This window comes from Lethenteron reissneri, chromosome 57, assembly GCF_015708825.2.
Source record: "Lethenteron reissneri isolate LAM-NWPU_2019-01 chromosome 57, ASM1570882v1, whole genome shotgun sequence".
NCBI lineage: Eukaryota > Metazoa > Chordata > Hyperoartia > Petromyzontiformes > Petromyzontidae > Lethenteron > Lethenteron reissneri.
In genome coordinates, this window is record NC_083835.1 from 6,366,484 (window position 1) to 6,381,477 (window position 14,994).

At 42.0% G+C, this 14,994-nt stretch overlaps 1 non-coding gene across 1 annotated transcript; it reads left to right on the top strand.

Moving 5' to 3' along the window:
- Positions 1-1,950: 1,950 nt before the first annotated feature.
- Positions 1,951-2,033, top strand: TRNAL-CAG (transfer RNA leucine (anticodon CAG)). The gene has a single exon. It is a non-coding gene; the product is annotated as a tRNA-Leu (tRNA).
- Positions 2,034-14,994: the final 12,961 nt, after the last annotated feature.

The following is a 14,994-nucleotide window of genomic DNA, read 5'->3' on the forward strand; positions in this document are numbered from 1 at the left end:
ATCATGAGGTATTATAGCGGAGGTAGGAACCACGTGGTCAGGATGGCTAATCTAGGATCGTTGATGATCATGAGGTATTATAGCCGAGGTAGGAACCACGTGGTCAGGATGGCTAATCTAGGATCGTTGATGATCATGAGGTATTATAGCCGAGGTAGGAATCACGTGGTCAGGATGGCTGATCTAGGATCGTTGATGCTCATGAGGTATTATAGCCGAGGTAGGAATCACGTTGTCAGGATGGCTAATCTAGGATCGTTGATGATCATGAGGTATTATAGCCGAGGTAGGAATCACGTGGTCAGGATGGCTGATCTAGGATCGTTGATGCTCATGAGGTATTATAGCCGAGGTAGGAATCACGTGGTCAGGATGGCTAATCTAGGATGGTTGATGATCATGAGGTATTATAGCCGAGGTAGGAATCACGTGGTCAGGATGGCTAACCTAGGATTGTTGATGATCATGAGGTATTATAGCCGAGGTAGGAATCACGTGGTCAGGATAGCTAATCTAGGATGGTTGATGATCATGAGGTATTATAGCCGAGGTAGGAATCAAGTGGTCAGGATGGCTAACCTAGGATCGTTGATGATCATGAGGTATTATAGCCAAGGTAGGAACCACGTGGTCAGGATGGCTAATCTAGGATTGTTGATGATCATGAGGTATTATAGCCGAGGTAGGAACCACGTGGTCAGGATGGCTAATCTAGGATCGTTGATGATCATGAGGCATTATAGCCGAGGTAGGAATCACGTGGTCAGGATGGCTAATCTAGGATCGTAGATGATCATGAGGCATTATAGCCGAGGTAGGAATCACGTGGTCAGGATGGCTAATCTAGGATCGTTGATGATCATGAGGCATTATAGCCGAGGTAGGAATCACGTGGTCAGGATGGCTAATCTAGGATCGTTGATGATCATGAGGTATTATAGCGGAGGTAGGAACCACGTGGTCAGGATGGCTAATCTCGGATCGTTGATGATCATGAGGCATTATAGCCGAGGTAGGAACCACGTGGTCAGGATGGCTAACCTAGGATCGTTGATGATCATGAGGTATTATAGCCGAGGTAGGAACCACGTGGTCAGGATGGCGAATCTAAGATCGTTGATGATCTTGAGGCATTATAGCCGAGGTAGGAACCACGTGGTCAGGATGGCTAATCTAGGATTGTTGATGATCATGAGGTATTATAGCCGAGGTAGGAACCACGTGGTCAGGATGGCTAATCTAGGATCGTTGATGATCATGAGGTATTATAGCCGAGGTAGGAACCACGTGGTCAGGATGGCTAATCTAGGATTGTTGATGATCATGAGGTATTCTAGCCGAGGTAGGAATCACGTGGTCAGGATGGCTAATCTAGGATCGTTGATGATCATGAGGCATTCTAGCCGAGGTAGGAACCACGTGGTCAGGATGGCTAATCTAGGATCGTTGATGATCATGAGGTATTATAGCCGAGGTAGGAACCACGTGGTCAGGATGGCTAATCTAGGATCGTTGATGCTCATGAGGTATTATAGCCGAGGTAGGAACCACGTGGTCAGGATGGCTAATCTAGGATCGTTGATGATCATGAGGTATTATAGCCGAGGTAGGAATCACGTGGTCAGGATGGCTAATCTAGGATCGTTGATGATCATGAGGCATTATAGCCGAGGTAGGAACCACGTGGTCAGGATGGCTAATCTAGGATCGTTGATGATCATGAGGTATTATAGCCGAGGTAAGAACCACGTGGTCAGGATGGCTAATCTAGGATCGTTGATGATCATGAGGTATTATAGCCGAGGTAGAAATCACGTGGTCAGGATGGCTAATCTAGGATCGTTGATGATCATGAGGCATTATAGCCGAGATAGAAATCACGTGGTCAGGATGGCTAATCTAGGATCGTTGATGATCATGAGGCATTATAGCCGAGATAGGAACCACGTGGTCAGGATGGCCGAGCGGTCTAAGGCGCTGCGTTCAGGTCGCAGTCTCCTCTGGAGGCGTGGGTTCGAATCCCACTTCTGACACAAGTAATTTTTTTGTTATTTTTATAATAATAGTACTTTTATCATTTTAGTAGCTGCACGAAAACACTACGGAGTGTTCATTTGACGGACTCGATATTTTGTTTGCACCTGTGTTTAAAGTCGCTTGACTGTTGTTGATGCACATTGTTTGCAACTGGCAATTGTAAAGATACACTATTAAACAATAATACATGAGGTGAATTACGTTAACGCTTATTGGCCCATCTCGAAAGTCAAACACGTGAGCTAAATCGGATAAACAATATTAATTGGTGAAAACTTAAAACAAACTGATGCCACTTTGTGTTTATATATTCTAGTACACATGCGCAGGCGCTCGGACAACGCCTTCGCTACTTATCCGCAGTGCGAATTCTAAACTGTGCGCGCCGGATCACGTGACACCCCCCCACCTCCACCCCCTCCTTATCGATTACTTTGCTGATAAAAATTACTACGCGATTAAGATATTGATAAGCCGCCAACTGTTATGAGCTATCCATTTGTGATAGTAAAGGTCGCTTCTGAAAAAAATTAAGTTAATAGGACAGTGGTCGTTTTCCTGGTAAAGATTAAACAAGTATAACCCGTAAAAACAAAGTTTTTCACTATAAATCCTTTATATGCGTGGCGGCTAGAGTCCTCTCGTCCTCTGGGTTGAGATGGCTGCCACCTATGGGTCAGATGATTGCATTGCACCATTAAGCAATTGGTAATTAAATATAATATTTTTGTCCTAAAAAGTGTAAAATTCTGGAAAAAAATTTTCACGAACATTAATTGTCACGCACAACGAGTCTGTGTGCAAAATGTCAGCTCGATTGGATCACGGGAAGTGGGTTAAAAAACGACCGAAAGATTTGCACGGTCGTAAGCAAGCAAGCGAACTTAATATAAAGGATTTAAAAACACTATGGTTTAGTCTTGACTTAAAGCTTTGGGGCCGTCCATAAATGACGTCACGTGATTTTGGACGATTTTTAACCCCCCCCCCCCCTTCGTCACACGGCGTCACAAAAAGTCAGATCCCCCCCCCCCTCAAATATGACGTCACAAAGCTCTGCCCCCCCCCAAAAAATATATTAAACATGCTTAAAATCGCTTTTAACTATTGTCATTGTAGTGCGTATTTAATGTGGCGCTGCACTCTGATGTTATAGGAGAAAAATTTTTTTAATGAATATAATAATTCACCTGATATGATTAGACCATTTCGATTTCGAAATAATAAAATAATAAAAATAAAACATATTTTTTTATTTTTATTATTTTATTACTTCCATTCTACGTGACTTTACCGAAAGAACCAAGAAGATGATCAGACCACTTAACAACGACTCTAATTTTTTTGTATTTTCCCGCAAATATACCCACAGAAAATTGTTGACTTGTTTCAACTTTTATACCCACTAAATTTAAAGACGTAGCCATCGGAAACCGCTCAATTTAAATATTACGTTCTTTTATTCTTAAAAAGAACGAAGAATTATGAACTTAATAATCAACGAGGGGAAGCACTGCATTCTGTTTACCTTTTAAGAATTATTGAGATGTGAACATCATAAAATGCGGATTTGGAAAAAACCTTTATATTAAGTTCGCTTGCTTGCTTGCTTAGGACTGTGCAAATCTTTCGGTCGTTTTTTTACCCACTTCCCGTGATCCAATCGAGCTGACATTTTGCACACAGACTCGTTGTGCGTGACAATTAATGTTCGTGAAAAAATTTTCTCCAAAATTTTATACTTTTTAGGACAAAAATATAATATTTAATTACCAATTGCTTAATGGTGCAATGCAATCATCTGACCCATAGTGAAAAACTTTGTTTTTACGGGTTATACTTATTTCCATTAAAAACCGCTTCAATCCGAAATATCTCAAAAAAATAAAAAAATAGAACAATGGTGCTCCCTTTATTTGTACTCTTAGGTTTTTTCGGTAAAGTCACGTAGCTAAAAATAAATAATAAAAATAATAGAAATATTAATAGGCAACACAAGTCTCCCACCTGATGAAGGAAGCTTGTGTTGCCTCCGAAACGTCGTGATTTATTATTTTATTTCTATTATTATTTCTATTGTTTTTATTATGTATTTTTACCTACGTAACTTTACCGAAAAACACCTAAGAGTATGAATCCTTGCAGTCACGAAAGCTTCAAATCTAGAACCCTTTATTTGTATATGCTGTTCAACTCTCTATCAAACGAATAATCCCACAATCTTTTCTTCCCTAATGACACTCACAAATATAGTTACGGGGCACTTAAAATCAATATTTGAGGGCCTAAAATAAAAAAATTGGATATTCAGATTGTTCCTGCTGTTTAGTGCCCTAAAAGCTACCTGTGTAGCAAATTCCAGCTTCATACCTTGTTGGGAAGTAACCCCAGACGTTTGAGATCTACATACAGATTAACGTTTTGATTTATATAGAATTTTTAAAAAAAGTTATTTGTTTAACTTTCCTATACTATACTATGCACTCTTGTCGTGTTTTATTTATTTTCATTGTTTGTTCTTCTTGGTTCTTTCGGTAAAGTCACGTAGAAGGGAAATAATAAAATAATAAAAATTCAACATAATAAAATACAGGTCATATTATGCCCGTGTATTATGTAGGATTAGCAGCAACAAAGGGAGGAGTGAGGGTTAGCAGTAATAGAGGGAAGGAATGTTAATAGTAAGGAGCTGCAGCAGCTAAACCACCACGTAAAAAACTAAAATATAAACTACATCAGCTTAAATATACGCTGCCAAGCCTGGTGGTGTTCATTCAGACGCTGTCTTTCCGACAGACCTGTTCTTCACCTGAGGACGGCTGCTTGCGTTGTGGCCGAAACGTCGTGAGAATTGTATTTTATTGTTTATTATTATTGTATTACTTCCCTTCTACGTGACTTTACCCAAAGAACCAAGAAGATGAATCCCTGCAGTCACGAAAGCTTTCAATCGAAATGGTGTATTTTATTATTTTATTATTTCCCTTCTACGTGACTTTACCGAAAGAACCAAGAAGATGAATCCCTGCAGTCACGAAAGCTTTAAATCGAAATTCATTGTTTGTTATTGTTGTAACGTTCTGACCCCATGCCCCGATTGGAACATGCAAAAAAACATTTATCGATCATCGGATTCAATCAGTGTAGATAAACATTTTGATTGAACGGGGCCTGCCAAACACAATTGGTCACGTGGCGCGATTGCTTCCTAATAAGGGCAGAGGGGGTGAGGGGGGGGGAGGTGGGGGGTGGAGGGGGGTGGCGCCCTTAGCCAATCAAAACGCTCGCTTGACCCACTTCCGGCCGTTGCCCTTATAAGCACATCGACTGGCGCGCGTCTATCCGCTGTGCGAATTCAAACATCCCGGGGTGCTCCGCCCTTATCGAGAGTGCGGATTTGAAACGGCGTGCTCGCGCATGAGCGCGCGCGTGCAGCACCGGCGGTGGTCACGTGACTGGTAATTATCTCCCCCCCCCTACCCCACCCCCCCCCTATTGTTAATTAGGCTGTAGGAGAAATCAGATGTGCTATGAAGCAAAATTTGAAGTTTTCGTGACTGCAATGATCCATACTCGTTGGTTCTCTCGGTAAAGTCACGTAGTAAAAAATAATAAAAGTAAAAAAATAAAATTAAAATTAAATAAATAAAATCACGACGTCATCAGGTGGGATAACCACAGCCAAAAGCAACAGCGGGAATGGGGATTCTGTTTTATTTTAAAACTTTTTTTTTATCTACGTGATTTTACCGAAAGAACCAAAGCGTATGCTATTAAGCTCTTTTTTTAAACAGATGTCCAGTAGGGGGACGGGATCAGAAAGTTCCAACAACAATGCAAAAAAAAAACACGATAACAGTGCAAAGTATAAGAAAGGTAAATACATCACTTGGAAAAAAATTAAAACTATATTTTATCTCAACAGGTAAACCCCACTGAGTTCTTTTTTGGAAGCGACCTGGACCCCACAAATGCCAGCTCAGCAAAGTGGCATCTCAGCATCACGTGACTCCTCTACTTACGAACGAGTTAGGGCCCAGAGGTGTCTGTTCGTAAATCAATTTGTTCCCAACTCCAACTTTACTCTTGTCGATTCCAAACCTGGTGTACGGCATTTACACTAAAAACAGGAGGGGTAGTTTTAAAATGGGTATAATCTCCTGTAGATGTAGATGCCACTGATTCTTCACGTTCTGCAGTTGTGTTAAGATGTTAAAACACCAAACAGAAACCTTTTTTGCAAGAAATCATGTCTGCATTAACCATACGTAAATTTCGATTTAAAGCTTTCGTGACTGCAGGGATTCATCTTCTTGGTTCTTTCGGTAAAGTCACGTAGAAGGGAAATAATAAAATAATTAAATTAAACATAATAAAATACAATTCTCATGACGTTTCGGTCACAACGCAAGCAGCCGTCCTCAGGTGAAGAACAGAGGACGCCACAAGACAGCTGTCTTTCCGACGCTGTCTTTCCGACAGACCTGTTCTCCACCTGAGGACGGCTGCTTGCGTTGTGGCCGAAACGTCGTGAGAATTGTATTTTATTATGTTTTATTTTTATTAATTTATTATTTCCCTTCTACGTGACTTTACCGAAAGAACCAAGAAGATAACCACACGTACTTGTGGTGAACATGCAAACAAAAAAACATACTCTGGTAGTATATGATGCTGCATTGTATTTTAAACTGATTGGTCCACACCAGAGACAGCTTTTTATAGGGCCCAGTCTCAAACAGTGTCAGACCAGAGGACGCCACAAGGCGAACAGCACAAAGACAATGTCACACCATTGGAACCTCATGCCACTATCAATGCCACTATCAGGGCATTTATATATCGGGGTGAACATCTACACAATTTTGGGCCCTTGGTCGTAATTCTAGATTTGAAGCATTTTTAAATCCTTTATATTAAGTTCGCTTGCTTGCTTGCTTACGACCGTGCAAATCTTTCGGTCGTTTTTTAACCCACTTCCCGTGATCCAATCGAGCTGACATTTTGCACACAGACTCGTTGTGCGAGACAATTAATGTTCGTGAAAATTTTTTTCCAAAATTTTCCACTTTTTAGGAAAAAAATAAATTCATATTTAATTTAAAATACCAATGTGATAAAAATGAAACTCTTACTCAAGAAAAACAGAAATGAATAATAAAATAAAACCGATGCCACGCATATAAAGGATTTATAGTGAAAAACTTTGTTTTTACGGGTTATTTTTTTTTTACTTTTATTAATTTTAATTTTTTACTTACGTGACTTTACCGAAAAAACCTAAGAACATGAATCCTTGGTCGTAAATCGAATTTTTGCATACATCGAGTTCTCCCACGTGACCGCCTCATTTCCGGTTGCCCATATAAGGAGCGCAGATGGGCATCGAGGCGATTAATTAAGGGGGCGTGGCCTGACCGCCTCATTTCCGGTTGCCCATATAAGGAGCGCGAATCCCCCCCCAACGCCCCCCCCCACACGGCCTATATAAGGAGCGCGAGGCGTTACCGATTTCAAATGAAGGCGCGCGGTCACGTGGAAGGTGGATGGATGGAGGGTTGGTTGGTGGGGTTGGTGGGGTGGTTGGTTGATGGGGTAATTGTCCCACGGAGGAACGGGGGGGGCTGCTGCTGCTGCTCCTCCTCCTCCTCCCGCCGTTTATTGTTCTGCTTCATCACAAACAAGAGCGGCCACCACCGTCCGCGTGCCTCGTGGTGCCTTCATGCTTGGTAGGCATTTTAGCGACGCGAATTTGTTTGTGAGTCTGTGGTGGTGGGGGGGGGTGGGGGGTCACGTGACGCGGCTGCCCCCCCCTCCACCCACGCCCCTCCCTCCCTCCCTCCCCGCAGTTCGCGCCATTTTCATAACGAGCGGCGCGCGCGCTCGTTCGTTCGTTCGCTGTGGCGCCTTTCAACTCGTTCACACGACGTCTGAGGGGAGTTTTAACTTTTAAAAAAAATGAAACTCTAAAAGAAAAAAATACCGCAACTGGTTTTTTTATAGTGAGAAATTTTGAGTTTGCTGTGAGGGGGAGGGGAGGGGGGCGGCATCCAAGTGTGTGGTTTTTTTCCAAAATAAGTTTACCTCAGCGCTCCGTTGTTGTTTTTGAATTGTTATTGTGGGCCGATTTAAATGTTTGATTTTTTTTTTGGTTTGTTTTCTTCGTGAAATATTAGCGTTATTTTTCGCGTTCGTAGCTGGCAGGAAATTTGGCTTCGTAGGTTTTTTTTTTTAAATCTCTCCCTAAGAGTTGTTTGATAAGCGAGTGGGTTGTCGGGTAGGCCTCGCGTGGTCTTGCGTGAAGCCTCGGGCTCGCCTATCCGCTCTGCCGCTGTCCAAGCCGCGTGCTCCGCAGAGGCGCATGGCACTCGCGCCTCGTGTAAGAGTCAACCTTGCACCCCTACACCTCCGCTCACCTCTCCTTACTCTTCCACCGTGCAAGTGACACAACAGCTTATTGCACTAACTTGCAAACGAGAGCTCGCGAGCGGAATTCTCGGTGGCTTTAGTCGCGATCTTTTTGATTTTGGTTGCCTTGCTTGGATGAAGCCTGCGCCAGGCCGCACACGTGCTCGTGTTTTTGTTACGATTTGCGGCGCCCACTCGCGGGCACAAAGATTCGTGGGGGGTGACCGCAGATTTGTAGACTTCTAAGTGAAAATCGCTTGCGTTCAAATGAGTTATTGTTATCATACGGCGTTGCGAAATTGTGTGTTTTTTTTTTAGGTGAGTGGTAGCGAGTAAATGCTTGTTGGTGTTTGTGAAAGATCGGTGTTTTTTTGGGTGTCCGCTGACGGCGCGCGGTTACTGCTGCTGTCGTGATGGGCATTGTAGTTTGAAAAAATAATGTAAAATTGAGCGCTTAGGGTTGTGTGTGTTTTTTAAAGTGGATATATGTTAGTTCCAGTTTTAGTTTCGTGATTTGTGTAATCGATTACTCTTGTTTTGAAGTTTGTCGGCAAATCTTCTGTTCTTACACGGAGCGCAGATAACGATGATACTCAACAATCGCTCGCAATCCGTTAAACAAAGATAATGACAGGTAATGAGATTACTTAATAGCTACAAAATGTTTACACACGATTAAATAGTGTGCTTAATCGGTCATCTGATGGTGGTTAAATTTTTTTGTAAGTTTAGATGTGCAGTTATTTTTTCTTATCGTGTAAGTAGCGTGTCTGGCGCATTACCACTCGTTACTGTAGTTTTGGAAGTTGCAGTCTATTCCCTTATGGTTTTGTAAATTATTTAAGATGCTGAAGTGTCGATAATGATGAATGCCTACTTAGGGATGTTGAATGTTTTGGTGTGAGTGCTTGTGTGCGTTACAGTGACTAGTACGCATGTAAGGTTATTTGTATGAAGGTCTTTGTTTTAATTTTCTTTTAGTAATGCGAATACAATGTAGAGCATTTATCCTAATCGGACACATTAATGACGTGTAACGATCACTGCTTCTTACATATGTATGGCGATAACGTTAATCGGCACCCAGACTAACACACAATAGTTCGACAAAGACGCCTGTTCATGGCTATTTGAGAAAAAATACTAATGGAAGTTCATGGGTCAGTGTGGGTTACTATTTTAATGGACCAGTGTCTTTTAAGTTGATGTATTATAATACTAAGCTTATTTTTGTAACGTTTTGTGTTTTATGTATCGTGTAATGCTTGCCGTTTAATATTGATCATTGATTCGGGACGGATAATGCAATTCAGTCGGCACTTGCGAGACCTTTTGGACAAATGGGAATTGCAATCGGATCATTTAATTCTCCCGTGGAGAAAAGAACGCTTGAATGGCTCAAAATACGTAGTCCAAACTAGCTAAAAAATCACGTTTAATTTATTATGAGGCCGTCTTATTAATTAACATTGCTATTGTTGCAATGGAAGCCGCGTGTTTAATATATATTGCAGGTGTTAAATCCTATAGACGTAACAGATTTGGCGCGTAGTAATTACGTTCCATTGTAAGTACTCTTATTGACCAATGTTTTAAGAGTTGACCAGTGTTGTGTATCTCTGGTCTTCCTGCAAAAATGCACTCCGTTACCCACATGATTTCCTCAATGTAAGGCTAAACAAACTTGATTGAACACGCAACCTGTTTAACCGATTAATAGCACCTTGGTGTGTTAATGCATTAATGTAGTATTAGTTTGTTACACGTGTTTGCGACAGCTGTTGAGCTTGAACACCAGACGTTGTAAGCTTTTTGAGCATTTACACTTTTCGTCTTTGATTTTAATATCTGGGTGAGTCTTATCCAATGTTAGAGATTAGTTTTTAATTTGAATGTCCCTCCCCTCTGGAGTAAAAAATAAAATAACAGATTAAAATTTGATTATTTTTAAACGCAAAAAAATTATACGTAAATATTAAATGCGTCCCTTGCACCATTATTCATTGTTGCAAATTGTTTTAATATAGTTGGCGGAGGCACGGAGATTTGCTCACTGCTACGAACCCGGCAGGTCAATAGTTCGATTACGAATCACGGTTCACGCCACGATCTTTAATAATAATAATAATCTCTTCAGCCCGCTCTGACCAAAGTGGTGAAGTATGGTAAATACCAAACCCCCGTGTCTTGACAGCAATAGTGGCATAGTGATGCTGGTAAATTATAAGATCATAACTAGAGCTGTGATAGCTGCAAATCATTGGTGGCTCTTGTTGTAATGGACCTGGTTGTGTAGAAAACGTTGGCACGGTTTTGTCTTTAATGAATATAAGTTACGCCCCTAATATGATTTGAGGGAAATCGTACCACCTTTTCAGTAATTGACCCATTAATGTATACGAATAGTTTCTAGTGTTTGCTGCTATATGCTCCAAAAGTCGTTTTTGGCGTCTATTGCGCTCACCCGAAAGATAAGTTTAAATAAATGTTGTAATTACCGGCTAATAAACTTGCTTTAATACCGTTGAATCGCGTAGTATTGTGACGAGGATGCTCTTCCTCCAGCAACAGATTGTAGTAAAAAAAAAATAACCCGTACCAATGTGTTCCTAGGTTTGTGTGACGACCGTTTTATTAATATTGGCGGGCTGTTAATTTGGTTTGAGCCGTGTAATTGAATGGTGCAATATAATACGTGTAGTGTGATCTGGCACGGTGGTGAATGTGGATGCTTGAATAACGTAAATGTATCTGTTAAAACTGATTAGCGTGAGCTTGATTATTTTGTTGGTCTCAAAGTAGGCTTATGCATTTTTTTTACCAAAAAAATGGTTCTTATCAGAGCTTGCAACAAGCTTCTAGGTATTAAAGATGCGCCTGTGTTTCACAATGGGCAGGCCAATATAATCATTGCATGGCTATCCCTATTAAGACATTCCTACTTAAAATATTAGGGCCAAATTACATTCGCGTTTGGAGCCCCTAGAATGACGCCACAAATCCAGGGTGAATTCGTGCAATCTTTTAACCCTTCGATAATTCTAATGTAATCTAATAAACACAAACGTATTTTTGCTCACGACATTAAAAATGACCGTCGTTGAGTTTATAAAATGAAGAAATCGGTGATTACATTTAAAGGGTTATGCAAACCTACCTCCCAATTTCAGTTGATGTGTCATCGTAACTACTACCGGTGACATGGACCCACCTGCATTTTAACACACCTGAGTAGTGTCGTATGCAAGCACGCTTTACGAATTCATAACAAAGGCTTTTGTGTTGGGGCGCATAAATGTGTAGTTAAACCCGCCACCACCTGACACAGCCAATTGGTAAGGTTTTTCAAGGAAACAAACCAATGGCAATTAGTTACTAGCACCGCACTCCCGGAATGTCAGAGGTAAACTCGCAACATTTAAAATTCGAGTCCGACGTTTCGCAAGCAATGACAACGAGCACCATCAGGCGACAGGAGTTGTGGAGAAATCCTTTTTCGGTCGATTGGTAATATTGGTCGTGAAAGCCTTGGCATGTTAAACTCTACGCATTCAGTAACGCTGAACTGAAAGTATGCGTGACGGTTAGTGCACTACGAACCCGGTGACGAGAGTTCCATTGCTGCTCACGGCCAACACCAGTGACGATTTTTTTTTATTTAAAGCTTTCGTGACTGCAGGGATTCATCTTCTTGGTTCTTTCGCCTCGACAGACCTGGTTTCACCTGAGGACGGCTGCTTGCATTGTGGCCGAAACGTCGTGAGAATTATTTTGTTTTATTTTCATTATTTTATTCCCTTCTACGTGACTTTACCGAAAACCAAGAAGATGAATATTTTGTTTTGGAACCGGTCCTGTGCCTCCCCTAGGTCGACTCAACCTCAAATGACTAACTGGTGTGGTGTAAACATCAGCAACTGTCGGGCACTTTGGCCACCCGCCCTCTGCTGTTCCAGCCTTCAAACTCTTAATAACAGATTGAGACCTGCCTTCAACTTAAGTGCCACTGGCGATGTCAACTACCTCGCCTGTTATACAGGAGGTCGTGGGTTTGATCCACAACCCTGGCTCGTGTATATTTGGAGTTTGCGTGTGTCTCTCCCTGTGGACGTGTGGTTTTTCCGGATCCTCCTGTTTTTCCCCTCCGCATTTTAAGCATCAACATGCGTTTTTAGAGTACGTATTTGGATGCTGTAAATTTCCACACGATGCTGAAAAGCCACTTTGTTGAGGTCATTTGCGATAGCCAGCGTCGCTTCTGGCCAAGAGGTATAGTGCAATGGGGCTTACCTGGTAAAGAAAAATGGAATAGTTTTAACCTTTTTGGTTTTAATAATAATGCAGCGTATAATGCGGAGACTAGGGGTTTTGTTATTGAGGCGGGAGGTGGAGTCTTGTAGCCACATGGCTTTGTTGTTGGGGGATGGGCAGTGCACATGCCCCTGTTTTCAATCGCCTTTTCTTCTCATTGTTGGCTTTTTTGCCTCCTCCCTTCGCTCAATCTCTCCGCCCGCTTTGTTCTGGTTTCCTGTCAACTTTTGGACACAACTTAAACCAAACTGTTTAATACATTTGAAACTATGTTACAAGGTAAGGCCCACTGAGCTATAAAAAATGATGGCTCAATGAAGTGGTGGCTTACGTAGAAATGTATAGCAACCAACATCGGCACTGGTGGAAAGACAAAGATGGATATGCATAGTTCCTGTCCTCATGCAAGACCCCCTGTTCTTTACTGACACAAATTGATGCTTCCTAATAAGCTAATCTGTGTGTTTGCACCTGGTATGGTGCTTGGACATTGTGTTACGGTTTGTCGTATCTTGGGGCTATTTAAATAAGGCTTTTACCAGGTAAGGCCCACTGTGCTAGACAGCTTTTTTTCAGAAGCTACCTGGCTGTCGTACGTGATGGCTCATTGAAGTTGGGGGCTTGTCATGTGGAAATTTATAGCAGACAAATACTCAAAAATGCGTGGTGTTGATTCTAAATGTGGAGGGGAAAAACTGGAGCTTGTATGGCAAAGGAGATCATCTGTAGAGACTTCAAATCAAAAAACTATTTAAACGCCAATTGATCCGATGTAATGACAGCCCAATGAAGTGGCTTAACACGCGAAAAAAATAGCTGTTTTTAGCAAGTTTTTTTGGTTCATCTCGACCATATTACTCCCTTGCATCTTGAATCCCTCCCTCACTTGATGCAGCAAATCTGGCTGTGATGGTCCCACCTGATGACGGAGACTTGTGTTGCCTCCGAAACGTCGTGATTTTATTGTTTTATTTTTATTAATTTTTATTAAAATTTTTACCTACGTGGGGGACTTTACCGAAAGAACTAAGAGTGAATCCTTGCAGTCACGAAAGCTTAAAATCTAGAACTCCCTGCTTTCGTCGCTGTCATTTTAGTTGGCGCGTTTGTTTGATTCGTTACGAGGATCATGATTACAGTTGTCCCCGGCTATCTTACACGGACGATAACGTTGCTGAACGTCCACACAGATTGTGGGAGCATAGAGTGAGGAGTACAAAGAGGATGCTTTCTGCTGCAATGCCCTCTGTTGCAAATCCACCACCCCCAAGGAAAGCCCCCCCCCCCCGCCCCATGGCACAACCGTGTTGGTTAATGGTGGTCGCCCATTCCAAGCACAAACCTGAACTTCAATACCATCTGAGATCGAGATTTTGGATGTTTTTTTGGCTTGTTGGGATCATTCGCAGGAGTTTCTGGGGGAGGGGGAGCAATTGTTGCTCGGAAGTTGGAGTGTAGAAAAAAAACAACGTAGCAACGGCTATGCCTCTCCTAAGTTTTTTGTTTAAGATATGCTGTTATTTGAGCACCTGCGATATGAACTGTGGTGAACTGTCATAACAGGAATGAGCTTGTTGGCACGTGTTTACGTTTTTTGAGCGAGTGCACGCGGGTAGAGGGGGGGGGTACGTATGTGCGTACCGACTTTTAGCGAAGGTGCTGGCTAACTTTCTACCAGGCGATGGGAGGTGGTGGTCGTGCTGCAAGAAGATTTGACAGTGGTGTGCTTTTGAACCACCATCGCCCGAGTTTGATTCTCTGCCCGTGGTTTATCGGTTGGTTGGAAACTGTGGAGTCCTTTTCTGAACTGTTTTCGGAGTCTTGCGTAGATGACCTTAAAATCATTGCCTAGTGTGATGGTGCCTTTGTGGTTCAATTCACTACCTTTGCTGGTATACAAGAGATGTGGGTTAAATTCCAACTGATGCCTCCTATTTGGAGTTTGCGTGCGTCTCCCTGTGGTCGTGTTGATTTTTCTCTAGGTCCTCGGTTCTTTTTTTCCCTCGTTGAGATTTGACCTGCGTTTTAAAGATTATTTGGCTGCTGCGAATTTCCACATGATCGTCCACTTGGGCTGATTTTTGTGGCTGTACGGTTGCTTGGTAAGTGGGTCTCTGTTGTACATGGACTGATTCTCACCTTCTAGTCGGGTCAGTTACAATTTTGGGCTTTGGTTAAGAATATTTGATTCCTTTTGGCATCTTGCCTCCATTAGCTGTCGGCATTTACTAGAAATCT